Source organism: Emydura macquarii, unplaced genomic scaffold (assembly GCF_026122565.2).
Source record: "Emydura macquarii macquarii isolate MOO-44397 ecotype Brisbane River unplaced genomic scaffold, CSIRO-AGI_Emac_v2 contig_968, whole genome shotgun sequence".
NCBI classification, from domain to species: domain Eukaryota; kingdom Metazoa; phylum Chordata; order Testudines; family Chelidae; genus Emydura; species Emydura macquarii.
The window spans coordinates 4,318,137-4,332,922 of NW_027131105.1; the positions used below are offsets into that span (position 1 = coordinate 4,318,137).

The window sequence follows — 14,786 nt, forward strand, 5'->3', positions numbered from 1 at the left end:
GAGCCAAAATTGCAGCCAGGAGCATAACACAAGACGGGAATGTAGGTTGCAACCTGCAGACCACAGCCCTGCATAAACCTCTGCTGGCTGTAAAATCTCTGAGCGGCTGCTGCAGAGCTCAGGAATCAATAGAAGCAACGATGCAGCCTGAGAGCTGGTGCGAGGGGCTGCCCCGGGAGCACGCAGGGCTAAAGAGGAGACTTGCACTGGGAAAGCTGCTGCCAAGATGCAAATCTGAAGGAGACCGTGGAATTGACTAAACCAAAGGGCAGCCCGCACCTTTTGCTTAAAATCAGAAGAGAGGCACTCGTGTCAATAACCACGTGCAGGGAGCTCGCCTACCACAGAATCTGCTCCCAGGCCCACGATGTTGGGTGGTGCTATGTGCTGCTGCCAACGAGCTGTCCCAGCATGCAGGCCCCCGTGACCGTGCGCTCAGTCATGAAATCCACGGCATGCTCCTTCCTCCCCCGGCACGGCAGAGCCACAGCGGCGCCACTCTGGCTCAGAGCCCCAGATGCATGCCCTGGGCCTGACGCCCCATTCCCCTGTCGCCATCTGTGAGGCTGGCAGCGCTCTGTAGCCTCTTTGCACGGGTGGAAACAACTGCCCGAGCTGCAGAGAATCGGGCCCAGAGTGTTTCCTTGCCTCGGCCCTGTGAGTCCACAGCTCCCAAATGGCCACCAGCAGGAGCCAGTCTGTGCCACCGACGCCCAGATCCCCAGTCTGGGGATTAACCTACCTCTGTGCTTAAAGCAAACCACCCCCACCCCCAGCTGTCCCTGAGGAACACGACCTGAAGTGTTCAGAAATGACAGGGAAAGGAGCAGCTACCTATGCAACACGCTCTACAACTCTGATAGCCCCTCTCCTTTACCTGCTGCACACCTGTTGCCAGCCAAGGCCACTGACCAGCTGGATCTGGGAGCTTCCCAGGTAATATTCAGAGCCACTGCACATCTTTGTAAAGGCAACTGCTTAACCCTGAGCCCCCTACCAGCTCCCCGGACCAGTCCCGAGGTCTCTAGTCCAGACGTACTTTCAATGCACTCTCAAGTCAGGGGAAGGGCGGCTCATGGCAGGGGGACAGTGGCACCACAAGGCCCATTCCAGGATTTGCACATTTTTCAAAACAATAAGTTAAAGAAAAGTTAATGGGATGTTGTCAGGAAGGTTAGGCCCACACTGGATCCACCTCCCGGGCTTAGAACTCAAATGGGGAGTCCTCCAGCCTCTCAAACACTTGGGGACGTGGGTTGTCTTTGCAAATCCATAGCATTGTTGCAGGAAAATAGTAAATGAAAACAATTTTAGTGGGTCGCACACAATAATGTGTCAGGCCCCCTTTGGAACAAGAATGGCGTGTGCCTATGCACTCACCCCCACACATCTGTGAACTGACAAGGCGTGTGCACACCCACCTATGCCTGGAACAATTTGCACGCAATCCATGGTTACGCCTCATCTCCATTCTGTCACCCCCACAGAGTGCAGCACCTTACTCCACAGCGGCCGCACACGTGTTAACAGACTATGGTGCTCTGCCCCGTAAGGGGCTCAAACCTGGTACAAGCTTCCTGCGGGAGAAGTGTTGACCACGCAGCAAAGCGCCCCTCAGGGAGCCCTGCCCAGCTGGTGAAGGAGAGCCCAGCTGAAATGCAAAGCAGTCTGGTCTGCAAGGAGCCATGGAGCCAGTGTCTGCTCTCAGATCATCCTGTAAATCAGGATCAGCTGCACCATTCCCCCTTCGGCTTCCTGCAGAGCCCAAAGGTGACAGGAAACCTCAGGGTGGCCAGGCCTGGCACCTTGGCTGGTTTCCATGCCATGCTCTAGAGCCCCGGAAAGGCTCACCCCAAGCAGCCTGCTGGGCTCCGCTGGCCTGCAGGGTGCCCTGAGCCGAGGGGAGATGTCTGCTCCGCACAGGGTGCCACAGGCTGGAAACACTCGGCTTGTTTGGTTTCTGAGTAATTGGGAAAATGGCAATAAAATGGAGAACAAACTGGTTTGTTCCGCTCAGGTGGCTCAGGCGAGAGAGGCCTGGGTGGGTGGGGAGGCCTCCAAAATGACTCAGCGTGCACCAGGGCTGCCTGTGAATGGAGGGAGAGGCCAAAAGCCTCAGCCAGCCCTCCACTCCTGGGCCTTTCAGTCCCAGGTGCCAGCCACCAGAGGGCCCAAAGTCCGGCCCACCCAGGATCCAAGCAGAGAAAGACTCGCACAGCCAGCTTGTTCTGCCTGCTTGAAGGAAAGGCCCCAATGGACTGCGTGCCTAACCCTCCTCTCTCCCCCGCCACACGCTACCTCCCAGCCCCACCCCACAGTTGCTGTCCCCCTCCACCCCCGGCTGTGCCTGCACTCCGCTCTCCCAGCATTACGCTAAGCCTGGCGCTGGAACCCTAGTGGAGGCAGGGCACCTCCACGTCATGGCACCGCATCCTACTCATGGCAGCTCTAGACAACATGGCAGGGAAAAGACTGGGGATGCCCCATGCCCCGGCAGGGACCCTGAGAGATTTCCCCAGGGAGCCCAGCATGAAGAAGGCCTTCGGGCAACACTTGTAGCACCAACACCTGAGGGCTCACAGCCCTTTTCTCCATGAAACACGGCGGAGAAGCGTCCAACCCCCACGGGGCGCTCACTTCGCCTCAGCTCCACCACGGACCTGGCAAAGGCCAAGCTGCAAGAGGGGAAAGGTTCCAGGGAGCGCAACAGCACTAGCCCCTCCAGCCCGGGAGAGGAAACCCCACCGTTGTCCTGCCCAGCAATGCCAGCCACGCAGTCACAGAGCCGTTGGTGCTATTCTCAGGCTAACCACGTGCTTCAGCTCTTGGTATTTTTAGATGCATGTGCCCCACACACAGGCCTTTCGCTGGGCATGCTCAGGCTCCGCGAGGAGGGCATTATCCCTCCCCTAGGTGAACAGTGCACATAGCAGCTGTGAAACAAAACATCCCTCCCGGAGCCTTGCGTGGGCTTCCCAAAGGCACCGTCTCAGTCCCTCCAGCTGCAGCTGGCCCTATCCCCCCGCACACACACACCTGGGCATGCTGCAGTCCTCTGCCTCACAGGAAAGGTGACAAGGCTGAGCACCTAACCCTGGCCTCCAGCCAGGCCTCCCCTGGCTCTGGTGCGTATGTCAGATATTTCAGCTCCTCCTTCCACAAGTCCCAAACCTGGAGAAACTCTCAAGCGACTGCCTTGATTTCCACATAGGGCTGTGAATGGTCAGACTCCAAAGAAACCCCCGGGGTTCTATAGAAAAGGAGAGGTCCCAAGCAAACCAGCCGTGTGCTAAGACCACTATCTATCATGCTGCCTGACCCACATCGTTCCCTTGTGTTCCCCCATTGGTCTGTCTGCATCCACCTCGTCTCCTGTCTTATACTTCGGTTGCAAGCTCTCTGGGGCAGGGACCATCTGCTTGCTCTGTGTTTGTACAGCACCTAGCGCGATGGGGTCCCGGCCCACGACTAGGGCTCCCAGCTGCCCCACAACACACGTAATAAAGATGAAACCTCCAGCAAGGAGAGGCTGCAAGCAGGAATATGCTTCAGCAGTTACTAGTCTGTTTTAGCCTCCGATTTCAAACTGAGAGAAAACTGGCTGAGAAGGTGCAATCCCCATTGGCCACAACCATCATTCGCTGCCAGGGCAAAGGTCTCTGCCCCAGCAGCAGGCCTAGAGACAGCTGAAGTTCTTGATGGCTCCCTGGTAGTCCAGGAAGGGCCCTGGGAATTCCTTCCGTAGGCGATGGACATAAAGATTCTAAGCAGCCAGAAGAGAACTTGAAAGCAGGAGCAGAGCACTTATCCTGGTGTCCCCAGTCATACAGACTCCAACCCCCTGGAGAAGCAGAGGCAGGGAGCAAAGCTAGGAACCTCTGGGCCGAGGGAGATGAACCTGTCACCCCTGCTGTGGCATCACAGCCCAGACCACAGGAGAAGCTGTGACTTCCCTGCAGGATTTGACAGATGGGATGGGCGCCAGCACCCCGACCCAGGTGATTATTCCTCCCTCCGTTGCAGAGTTGGGCCCGAGATGGCTCGGAGAGTGCAGACTGCACAGTCCCACTCCCTGCGCTCACCTAGAGGCACACACAAGACTCAGCCCAGCCCGGCCTCAGCACTTCTCTGCTATTGCACTCGAGTGTCAGCACAAGGGCCAGTTCCACTGCAACCCCCACGCCTCCCCATCTCCAGGCATTTGGAAAGGGAGCAACTTGCTGCCGAGCTGTTCTGCAGCACTGTTATGTGTGTGCCAAGATAGCTGCCCCACCCTGCCCCAGAGGCAGCTGCATTTCCCAGCTGGGTGACATGATCCCTGTGCATCCGTTGAGCTGGTTTCACAGCTGGTTAATGGCAAACAAGAGAGGCTGCAGCCGGGCCCAAGTAATCCCTACTCTGGAGATTTCCTCCAGACTTCAGTGAGCCTTCACAGCCTCCCCTCAGCACCTCCACCTGCTGCAACCCTGCCTGCTGCAATTCGCTCCAAACACACTGAGGTGATCATCCCCGGAAAGGGAAGCGCTGTACACTGGGGATCATCTATGATCCCAGGCCACCAGTCAGCACCACCAGCCTCCAGTCTGCAATCAGGCAGGGGCCAGAGCAGACACCTCCGGAGCATCAGCTGCCATCACCATCCAAACCATCTCCAGGAGAGGGAGGACTGAGAGTGGAGGCAGGCCAGACAGTTAGGTGTCCAGGACACACAAGTGAGCACTACAGAGGCCGGATCTTACTCCTCGCCTGGTGCTGTCTGGACAGTCCAATTTGGGTTCCCAAATGCCAAGAGGAGAAGCACAGATGAGGGGTGGGGGCAGCTCCTGGAGCTCCAAGGAAACCAGCGGGTCAGCGGTTTGCACGCTGTGGGGTGGGGAAGGCCCAACGGACACGGTCAATTACTGTTCGGTGCACAGAGACAACGGGCTGACACAATCCCAGACCTCCACTCCAAAAAAGGCAGGACACAAAGGGAAGATCTGCTGAGCGAAGCTGGGCCTGCAGAGACAGCTAATCTCAGAAAATCCGTGGCCAGCGCACAGTCAGACAGGTGGTCTGCACCCGCTATGGTGCAGATCGAGCAGGGATTTCACAGTGTGAATGAGGCAGACTAAATGTTCAGCACCAAGCCACGACTGCATCCCCTCTGCTCTAGCACGGCACCTGGGAACCTCTAGCATTGAGACACGACTGTGTCCCTCCTGCTCTAGCACGCCACCCGGGGCCCTCCTGTGCCAGACATGGCAGCACCCCCTCCCTCGTGTCACACACACTGTTAATCTACATTCTAGACACATGACTGTCACCTTGAGACCTTTAAAACAGGGATCTGTGGTTCTCACTCTTCCTGTGCTCGGGACTTGAATGCAGAAGCCTCCATGCAACACCCCTGTGGCAGCATGCACCTAACCGTAAGGCAGCTACAACCAAGCACTGCGCCTCTGCTCAGGACTCCCCCTGCCCCACTGAGGAGTGGGGAATCCTGCAAAGCTGGGTTTATTAGCCCAGACTCCCGCCTGGTTACTGTGCACACACCCAGCACCCAAGCCACCTTCCCCGAGAGCTCCCACTCTGCAGCCTCCCAGCTGGGGAAAGATTCCTGGGGAGATTCCTGCTCCCCCCTCAGTCCTCTTGTGCAGCCCCTTCAGGCTGAGCCTCTGCCAGCGCTGCCAGTGTTTGCGGGGGGGGGACTTGCTGGCCCTCAGCCGGCTGAGTCACAGTGCATGCAGCAACTCGCCCAGCATGTTCCTGGGCCAGCTGTCCCGGAGGCACTAGCCATTCACCAGCCGGGCCTACAAAACACTCACCCTGGGACTCTGAGTTAGCTTCACAGGCCCAGGCCACAGCCCTCCCTTCGACGTCAATACCCAGCCACGCTGGGGCTCCGGGGCAGGGACCTGGCATAAAGGCCACCCTGTGGCAGCAATAACATGCAGCTGCCAGACACCCAACGAGCCCTGCAGCTGCTGCGCTAGCTGCTAAAGGAGACACACCAGGGTGGACGGAACCCCAAGAGGCACTGGGTGTGCTTGCGCACCCCGCCCCCCGCCGCCCGGCTAAACCCACAGGCTCTGCAGGGCAAGGGGTGCGACACCGCAAGGCCGCCCCAAGCAAGGACACAGGCTCCCCTTTGCCAGACCTACTGCGGTGGCGGCAGGTGACCGGTGACTCCCCCCAGGCCGGTCAGTAAGTGACACTGCCTGTGCACTAGAACGCTGCCCCATGACACCGTCAGCCCAGACACCCGGAGTCCTCTTCTGGACACCCTGCCCCCACGGTCTCTGTTTGATCTGTGGGGCCTGGCACTAGCCCAGCTCAGAACGCCGCTTCCTCTGGCAGACTTGCTCTGCATCATACCAGCTTAATTGTACATGACAGCGCAAACAGATAAACGGCTTGTGCAGCCAGTTCTCAGGAGATTCTCCATCCGTCGCCTCCCCAGAAAGTTCCTCCAGCTACACCGTGGGTGGTTGCATCACATCACACGTATGCACGGGGGTACACATGTGGACACACACTCATAGACGTAGGCATACACCTGTATCCAGGCAGATGCACACTCATGCAGAGATGTACGCGTGCACACCCACACAGAGCGAGGGACACATGCATGCACACCCAGACTGATGTACATGCATGCACTCAGACAGACAGAAGTATGCATCCACACACAGAGATACACATACAGAGAGATGTATGTGCATGCACACGCCCAGGTACACACGTGCACACACACCCAGAAACAGATGTATGCACCAACATACAGAGGCACATACACACACAGAGATGTACACACACAGATGTACGCACAGAGACGGATGCACATACATACACACAGATGTGTGCACGCGCACACACAGACTAACGCACACACATGCAGAAATGGGCACAAGGAAAATAAAGAATGAGACCAAGAATGAGGAGGAGGACAGGCCAAGAAGGGCCCAGACGGGCGCTGGAGAGCATTGAAGAAGCTGTTTCTGGTGTAGAGGAAAGAAAGAGCCAGGATGACTCCGCTTGACACCTGCAAAAACACCCCATACGGGAGCAAGGGGAGGAGGGAGCACCTGCCATTGCCCACCAATGACACACTTCTAGCTCTGACGCCCACCGGCACTGGCAGGCTATTGCGGGGTCCGCTCCTGCCCAGCCCCACTGAAGGCATGAGAAAGCCCTTCCGTGCTCTTTGCCCAGCATCCTGCACATTTCACACACCTCTCTTTGGGTGTGACTGCGAGGGGGTCTGAGCCGAGAACAATGTGCCGCTTTGCTCTCGGCTTGGGACTGGCCTCCATGAACAAGTGGGCGCTTGTGCTCCCCAGGGGCACACTGCTCTTTCCAAGTAAGTGAAAAGGGAGTTGTGCAGGCGGCAGAGCAGCAGCCCTCCCCAGAGCCCTTGGAACAACACCACGTCCCCGGCGAGTTAAATAACCACAAACCATGCGGTCACGTGAGCGCCTGCAAAACCCAGTTATAGGCCCAGCCCAGCGCCTTGGCTCCAACCACATCAGCATCTGAATCACGAATCAACCTCTGCTTTTCTCTCGCTCTCTCTCTCTCTCTCGCCATACAGACCCATCTATCTATCCGTCCATCCATCCTCATTATGTGCCTATCTATCCCCATTACACCTCCCTCCACCTATCGATCCATCCATGCACCCCACACACAACTCGCTCACTAAGGGTTATACGCTGCTGCCCATCAGCCTGCTATCTGAGCACCTACCACGTAAAGTGATTAGCAAAGACCTTAGTGGGCCTCATGGAGCGTCTGGAGAAGAAGGCCGGGCCAATGGTGAAGGGTGCTGGGCCTGGGACATGGCAGAAGTGAGCTCAAATCTCTGCTCCACGACAGACTTGCTGTGAAAACTTGGCCAATGGTTTTCTCTGGGCCTTGGTTCCTATCTGCCCAATGGGGATAACAGCAGGCCGTGCCCCCAGGGCTGCGTGAGGATAAATACAATGAGGACTGAGACGCCCTGATGCTACAGCAACGAGGGCCAGGTAAGTCTCTAAGGGCCCTTCTCCCTCTGTGGGGGAAAATGCTGCTTAGGGGTTGGTGGAGTTTTCTGCATCCACAGAGAATGGGGAAGGGAGGACAGAATGGAGGGGTCTCAACAGGAGACCAGCCGCCAAAGAGAAGGGATCCTCCGGGCTGCAGGAAAGGCTCAGAGAGAAACTCCACCCTATGCGCAAACACTGAGTGTGTGGTTCCCCGCAGGCCCGTGCCGAAGACCCAGCTTCCTGTTTCACAGAGGGGCACAGAGCACAGGCTGCTGGAGCCAGCTCACAGCGGCTCTGCCAAAGCAACGCCACCACCTTAGCCAGTTCCAACAGCTGCAAGCAGGGCCGAGTCACCAAAGAGCTGGAGGGGCGGGAACTGGGGGAGGAATTCCTGATCTCAGAGAGCTGGAGGGTGGGGGTGCTGGGCACAGAGAGTGACCACTGACCAGGCCTTGCTAGGCCTCAGCTGCCCCTCTGCCTCTTGGTCACCGTCCTCCTGACCTAGGAACGGGCAGCCAGAGACCCTGGGAATGGGGGCAGGGCGCTGGCCAGCCCAAGGGCTAACACGCAACTGGTCCTCAAGCATTGAAATGAGAAAAGGGTTCCACACACCCCCCAAATCCTTCTGTGTGCATGTCCCCCGAACTCCTATACACACAAACCCATGCACACACCCCACCACCTCATGTACACACACCCCAACTCCCCACACACACACCCCCAAGTCTCTCCACACACCCCGAAGCCTTAGTAACACACATTGCAAACCCCTACACACACCACCACCATTAGGCTCCACCAATGCACACACCTCCAAGCGCACTCCTCCCACACAAATACCATTGCCAGTTCCCCCCAGATGAACACCACCGACTCCCTTCTCCTCACACACACACACTACTGTGAGAGACAGACACCCATGCTCTGGTGACAGGTACCTAGACACACACACACACACACACACACACTTACACTTTGTTGCTCTCACTTGTTTCAGCTTGCCTCACGTTTTGATGGTGAGCTCTCCAGGGCAGGGAATGGGCTTTTATTTCATTTGTCTGGGCAACACCTTGTGAGCTTATGGGTGCTGCAGAAACCATAGTAATTGCTCATGGGGCTGGCGCTTCCCACAGCACCCAGCTATTTATCTAACCATGTTGCAACACTGGGGCAGGCCCACGCAGAGAGATCCGTGTAATATGAATGTGAAGCAGCTTGTCACGCCCAAGTTCCCAGAGCCAGAGAGGGAGCAGGGGGTGACGGGAGAGGACTCCTGGTTCCTCTGATGCCCCCTCCTGTGCACCACGCTCCATCCCATCTCATCTGTCTCTCTCCTATCACTCTCCGGTGCTGTTTGCCACACTGCTCGGTTTGCTTGGAAGAGCCCCCGAATTCCCACCCACCCAGCCCTATCCTCTCCCTTTCCATGAGTTGTGAGAGCCAGGCGGCTTCCTGAGTCTGCCTCATGGCCTGTTGTGGTGCCTTTGTGCCCACTGGGCAGCTGCCCGCATCGGCTCTCTGGCACTTCTCAAGCTCAGCTCACCTGACGTAAAGCGGCCCGTGCCCCCAGACTGCTGCCCTCGTAACGAAGAGTCATCATCTAACATCGCTACATGGCTCCCCTACGCACAGCCCCCTTCCCTCCCCCACAGCCCCACCTGGAGCGCTGGGGAAGACTCCTGTGACTAGGTCAAAAAGCCCGTGTGTGTCATCCAGACAGTTCAAATGCGCATCTCAGCGAGCCGTGCTCTGTCTGTCACAAGGAGAGAGGATTTACAGACAAGTCTCCACGCCAAACGCAGGCAGGCCGTGGCCCTGGACCTTTGCCGGGGCATCCAGAGTCTTCTCCTCACTGCAGCCGCCTGCAATGGGGCACACAAGGCAGCCAGGCAGGAGCAATGCTGCTGCCATCACAGAGGACGTAGCTCAGGCATGGTCCCTGGGTGGCGGGTCCATTCTCTGACTGCACACGCTGCCACTTTGCAAAGCTCAGGCTTGTGCCCTGCAGGAGTCGCTGCTCTTTGCAGGAAGGGGAGAAGGAAGTTGGGGAGCACATGCCAGAGACTCTCCGGCGGGTCTCGTGCCAGTGGAGGGAACACACGCTGCCCCCCCTCACCCCCATCAGTCTGCTACACGCTGAAATGGGGCACAGGGACAGTTAAGCTGCCCTGACTCCGGCAAAGACCAAGCACAAGATTATACATGTAGCTACCTTAGTCCCTCTGTAAATAAGGGTATTGCCTAATAATAGGCCGAGGCACAAAAGAGCTGCAAGGGGATCATGGAAACATATTGTAACTTCTAACAGCCTCACCCCTCCTTCTCCCTCCCCTCCACCCCACCCGGGCACACACACACACACTGTCAGGCTCACAGTCCTCCTGACACTCTGCAAACAGCCTCAGTGTCACAAGACCACAGGGAACAGGCCAGCTCCAATTACAGGGGGCGGGATGCCCGGCTGGAAGAGGGACCCTGAGCTGCTCAGGGCACAAGTCAAGCTTCTCTGCACCAGCCCTTCTCTGTCACGGACTCCACCCCACTGTCCCCACTGCTCTCTCTGCACCTCTCTCACTGCCCGGTGGGGGACTGTCTGCTTGTCCCCTCCGCGTCCCTACACCTCCGCTCAGCACCAGCATGTCCTCTGGAAAAGCATCCACAGTCCCTGGAGTAAAAAGAACATCTCACCCGCCCCTTGCACTCACAGTCCTAATGGCGCTTTAAAAATCTTAACGAAGCCTCATTCGCCCCAACGTGGGAGCCAGTGCAGAGTTGCTCATTTTAACAAAGGCCAAACAGAGCCACAGAGCAGTTGATGTATTTTGGAATAGAACCCAGGAGTCCAGACGCCCAGATGCATGCTCTAACCACTAGACACCACTCCCCTCCTGAGCTGAGAACAAGAACCCAGGAGTCCTGACTCCCAGACCCCCTGTTCTAACTCATTAGACCCCACTCCCCCCCCAGAACAGGGGAAAGAACCCAGGAGTCCTGGGTGCCAGCCTCATTCTAATCCATTAGGCCCCACCCCCCTCGCAAACACGGCGGCGTTCACAAGTCTGAAGTTACATCTCCCCAAGCTTCAAAAGCCTCAGTCGCAAGAAGAGATTGTCATTTATAGATGCCAAGATTTCCACACCCGCAGAGGCCACACTGCCCCTCTAATCTGACCTCAACAGGACAGGACAGAGTATTCCACCCCATAATCTTGCCCTGCAGGGAAGAGCTGTCTCCCCATAGCGAGTGACAGCCGAAACACAAATTAGCACCTGAGTGCTTAGGGGACCCAGCTGACAACCCACGGGACCACAGCACCAACCCCGGACTCCTGACTGCCCTAGGAGGAGTTCTCCATCTAACACTTACACATCAGTCCTTCTGTCTGTCCGATACCTATGCTTTGGTCTGTCCGTCTCTCCAGGCCTTTGTCTCCTGCCCCTCTCCAGTTTCCCAGCCCAAGTCCAAACTGACGCCTGGCTTCCCAACAGAACTGTCTCTCTGCACAGAAAACAGGTCCCTGTGAATTGAACTTGGAGCCTGCTACCAGGCAGTCTGGGCCCTTTGCCACAGGAAACATGGAGTTAATCTTGAGTGTCAGCTCCAGTCAAATAAACTTTTGTGGCGAGCAGAGCCCAAAACAAGCTGCCAGGCCCAGAGCAGCAGAAAGGGAGAGGGGCCCGGGTCCTTCTCTCCCTGTGGGTGGGGCACAAAGGGACAGGCCCTTCACTCAAGGGCTGGGTCAGTGTCCAGGAAGGGACTGCGACGATCCCAGGGGCTGCACCAAGGCAAAACAGCGCTTGCCTCCAAACTGGCGCAGAAGATGCCACACCCTGAGCGCAACTGAGCACAGCGCCCGAGTCACCAGCCCCCAGCGCCAGGAAACCACTGAGCTGGGGCTCGCCAGTGTGCTGCAGGCTCCCTACCCCAGGGCCACACGCGTCCCCCAGCCGAGGGCACCCTGCACTGCAGCACGGGGGGAAGGGGGAGTGAAGGGGACGCACGTCCACACACTCCCCCACACACACCCTGACTGGGCTCTGCGCCCCCCAGCGCCTCTCACAAGCCTGCCACTGGCGACGCCTGGTTTGAATTAGTCACTCTTTCCAACCGCGGCATTCCACAGGCAGCTGGAGCAGGGCCAGTGGGGGGGTCCCTGGTCCCCACCCCACCCCACCCTGGGGACAGGGGGGCTCGGGACAGCTCCAGCGCCTGGTTGCACGGCCACTGGGCAAACTCCCGAGCCCCCAGAGCAGATCCCAGGCTGGACAGGCTCCAGCCCCCCGCCCCCCTAACCACACCCAACCTGAGCCTGGTGCAAGGGAAACTTCGCCACACCCCATATACAACCACTATCTATACACACACCCAGTATACATCCTCCGCCTGTACACACCCCTTATACACACACCCGTGTGCGCACCCCATGCACAACCCCCGCCTGGACACACCCCATACACACAGGCGTGTGCACGCCCCACACCTATATACACCCCAGATACACACAACAGTATGCACACCTCATATACAACCCCGCCTATATACACACCCCGTTCGCATCCGCCAGCTACACCCCCCCGCTGTGCAGCCCCACAACCCCACGCCCCACAGACACCCAGCCCCTCTCTCACACACGGCCCCCCAGGCTCAGCGCCAGACCCGACCCGGGTCCCCCGGCCCCAGCGAGCAGCGAAGTCTCAGATCCCAGAGCCAACATCCCCCGCGGGAGCAGGCAGAAAAGTTCCGCCGCCCCGCCCCGGCCTGGCCCGAACCGAGCCGAACCGAGCCCCCGCCCGAGCTCCCCGTCACCGATCCAGCCCAGCAGCCGGATCCGATCCAGACCCGGGTCCCTCTCCCAAGCCCCCGAGTGGGCGGCTGGTCCGTACCTGCGGGTCAGGAGCTCTCAGCGCCCAGGCACGGCCATGCCCGGCGGGTCCCGGTACTGCCCAGACCCGCTCCCGGTCCCGGATTCCTGGCGGCGGTGGCTGCTCCGGTCCCTGGCACGCAGGGTCCGGTGCTGTCCCGGCGGCGGAGCGCACGAAGTGGACGCCTCTCGGCGCAGGGCTGGGCTCTTGTAACTCAGCCCGGGCTGGGTGTGTCTCTCTCTCCCCTTCCCAGGGCCGCGGTGGTGGGAGGGAGGGACCAAGCCGAGCCAGCCTCGAGAAGCGCGAGCGAGTCACCAGCCCCCTCCCGAGCCGGGCCGCGCTGGGGTCCCAGCCGTGCCCGGCTGCGCACACCCCTGGCCAGCCCCTGGCCGAGCTCCCCTCCCATGCCCAGGTGTGCCATCGCACTGGCGTGCACCAGGACAGCACCCTGCTCGGGTCCCAGGCCTGAGAGCCCCTCCCACAGCCAGATTGCGGGCACCCACCTCCCCAGAAAAGCACCTCCCGCTGGGGGCCTACGCCTGGCCCCCTGAGAAACCCGAGCGAGGGGGCCAGGGGGCACACTTGCTGCAGCCCTTCCTGCCCCGAAGGCTCCACCTCCCGAGATCTGAGGGCTGGACAAGAAGCACAAAAACTGGCTGAGACAGTCTGACTCTCCCTGCCTAGCTCTGAGAACCCATCAGACTCCCTGGGCTCCCCTCCTCTGGGCTTCAAAGCTGCACACGGGGAGAAAAGGGGCTGCAAATATCTGTTACATCATGGCCCAGGAACAATCTGCACCGACACACGACTACGTCCCCTCTGCTCTAGCACGGCACCCAGGAACCTCCCGCACCGAGACACGACTGCGTCCCCTCTGCTCCAGCACGGCACCCAGGAACCTCCCGCACCGAGACACGACTGCGTCCCCTCTGCTCCAGCACGGCACCCAGGAACCTCCCGCACCAAGACACGACTGCGTCCCCTCTGCTCCAGCACGGCACCCAGGAACCTCCCGCACCGAGACACGACTGCGTCCCCTCTGCTCCAGCACGGCACCCAGGAACCTCCCGCACCAAGACACGACTGCGTCCCCTCTGCTCCAGCACGGCACCCAGGAACCTCCCGCACCAAGACACGACTGCGTCCCCTCTGCTCCAGCACGGCACCCGGGAACCTCCCGCACCAAGACACGACTGCGTCCCCTCTGCTCCAGCACGGCACCCAGGAACCTCCCGCACCGAGACACGACTGCGTCCCCTCTGCTCCAGCACGGCACCCAGGAACCTCCCGCACCAAGACACGACTGCGTCCCCTCTGCTCCAGCACGGCACCCAGGAACCTCCCGCACCAAGACACGACTGCGTCCCCTCTGCTCCAGCACGGCACCCGGGACCCTCCAGCACCAAGACACAACTGCGTCCCCTTTGCTCTAGCACGGCACCCAGGAACCTCCCATACCAAGACACGACTGCGTCCCCCTGCTCCAGCACGGCACCCAGGAACCTCCCGCACCGAGACACGACTGCGTCCCCTCTGCTCCAGCACGGCACCCAGGAACCTCCCGCACCGAGACACGACTGCGTCCCCTCTGCTCCAGCACGGCACCCGGGAACCTCCCGCACCAGACACGACTGCGTCTCAGTATTGTAACATGGTTTCCAAGCAAAGAATATTCCTTCAAAATCACAGGGCACCTGGCGTTTACGTCTCTCCCTGCGTCTACCATCCTGCTATGTTTTTTAATTTGAAACATGACTTGGAAAGCCCCTGCTCTCATTCTGGGGCCAGCCTGGCTTTTAATAGCCCTTTCCCATGGCTCGTCTTACACCTCACATTTTATGTTAAACACCTAATTATGGCCTTACATATCCCAGCAAGTGTCCTGGAGTAAGAACGGCGCCAGAAGATCGCTCTGCTG

General features: G+C 58.9%; 1 protein-coding gene across 1 annotated transcript in view; it reads right to left on the bottom strand.

Annotated features, from left to right (window-relative positions):
• Positions 1 to 12,961, bottom strand: part of AHNAK (AHNAK nucleoprotein) — a 34,755-nt gene extending 21,794 nt beyond the window's left edge. Inside the window, exon 1 of the mRNA XM_067543825.1 lies at positions 12,890 to 12,961. The gene's annotated coding sequence lies outside the window, so the exon portion shown is untranslated. The remainder of the gene's footprint in view (positions 1 to 12,889) is intronic.
• Between the last annotated feature and the right edge of the window lie 1,825 nt (positions 12,962 to 14,786).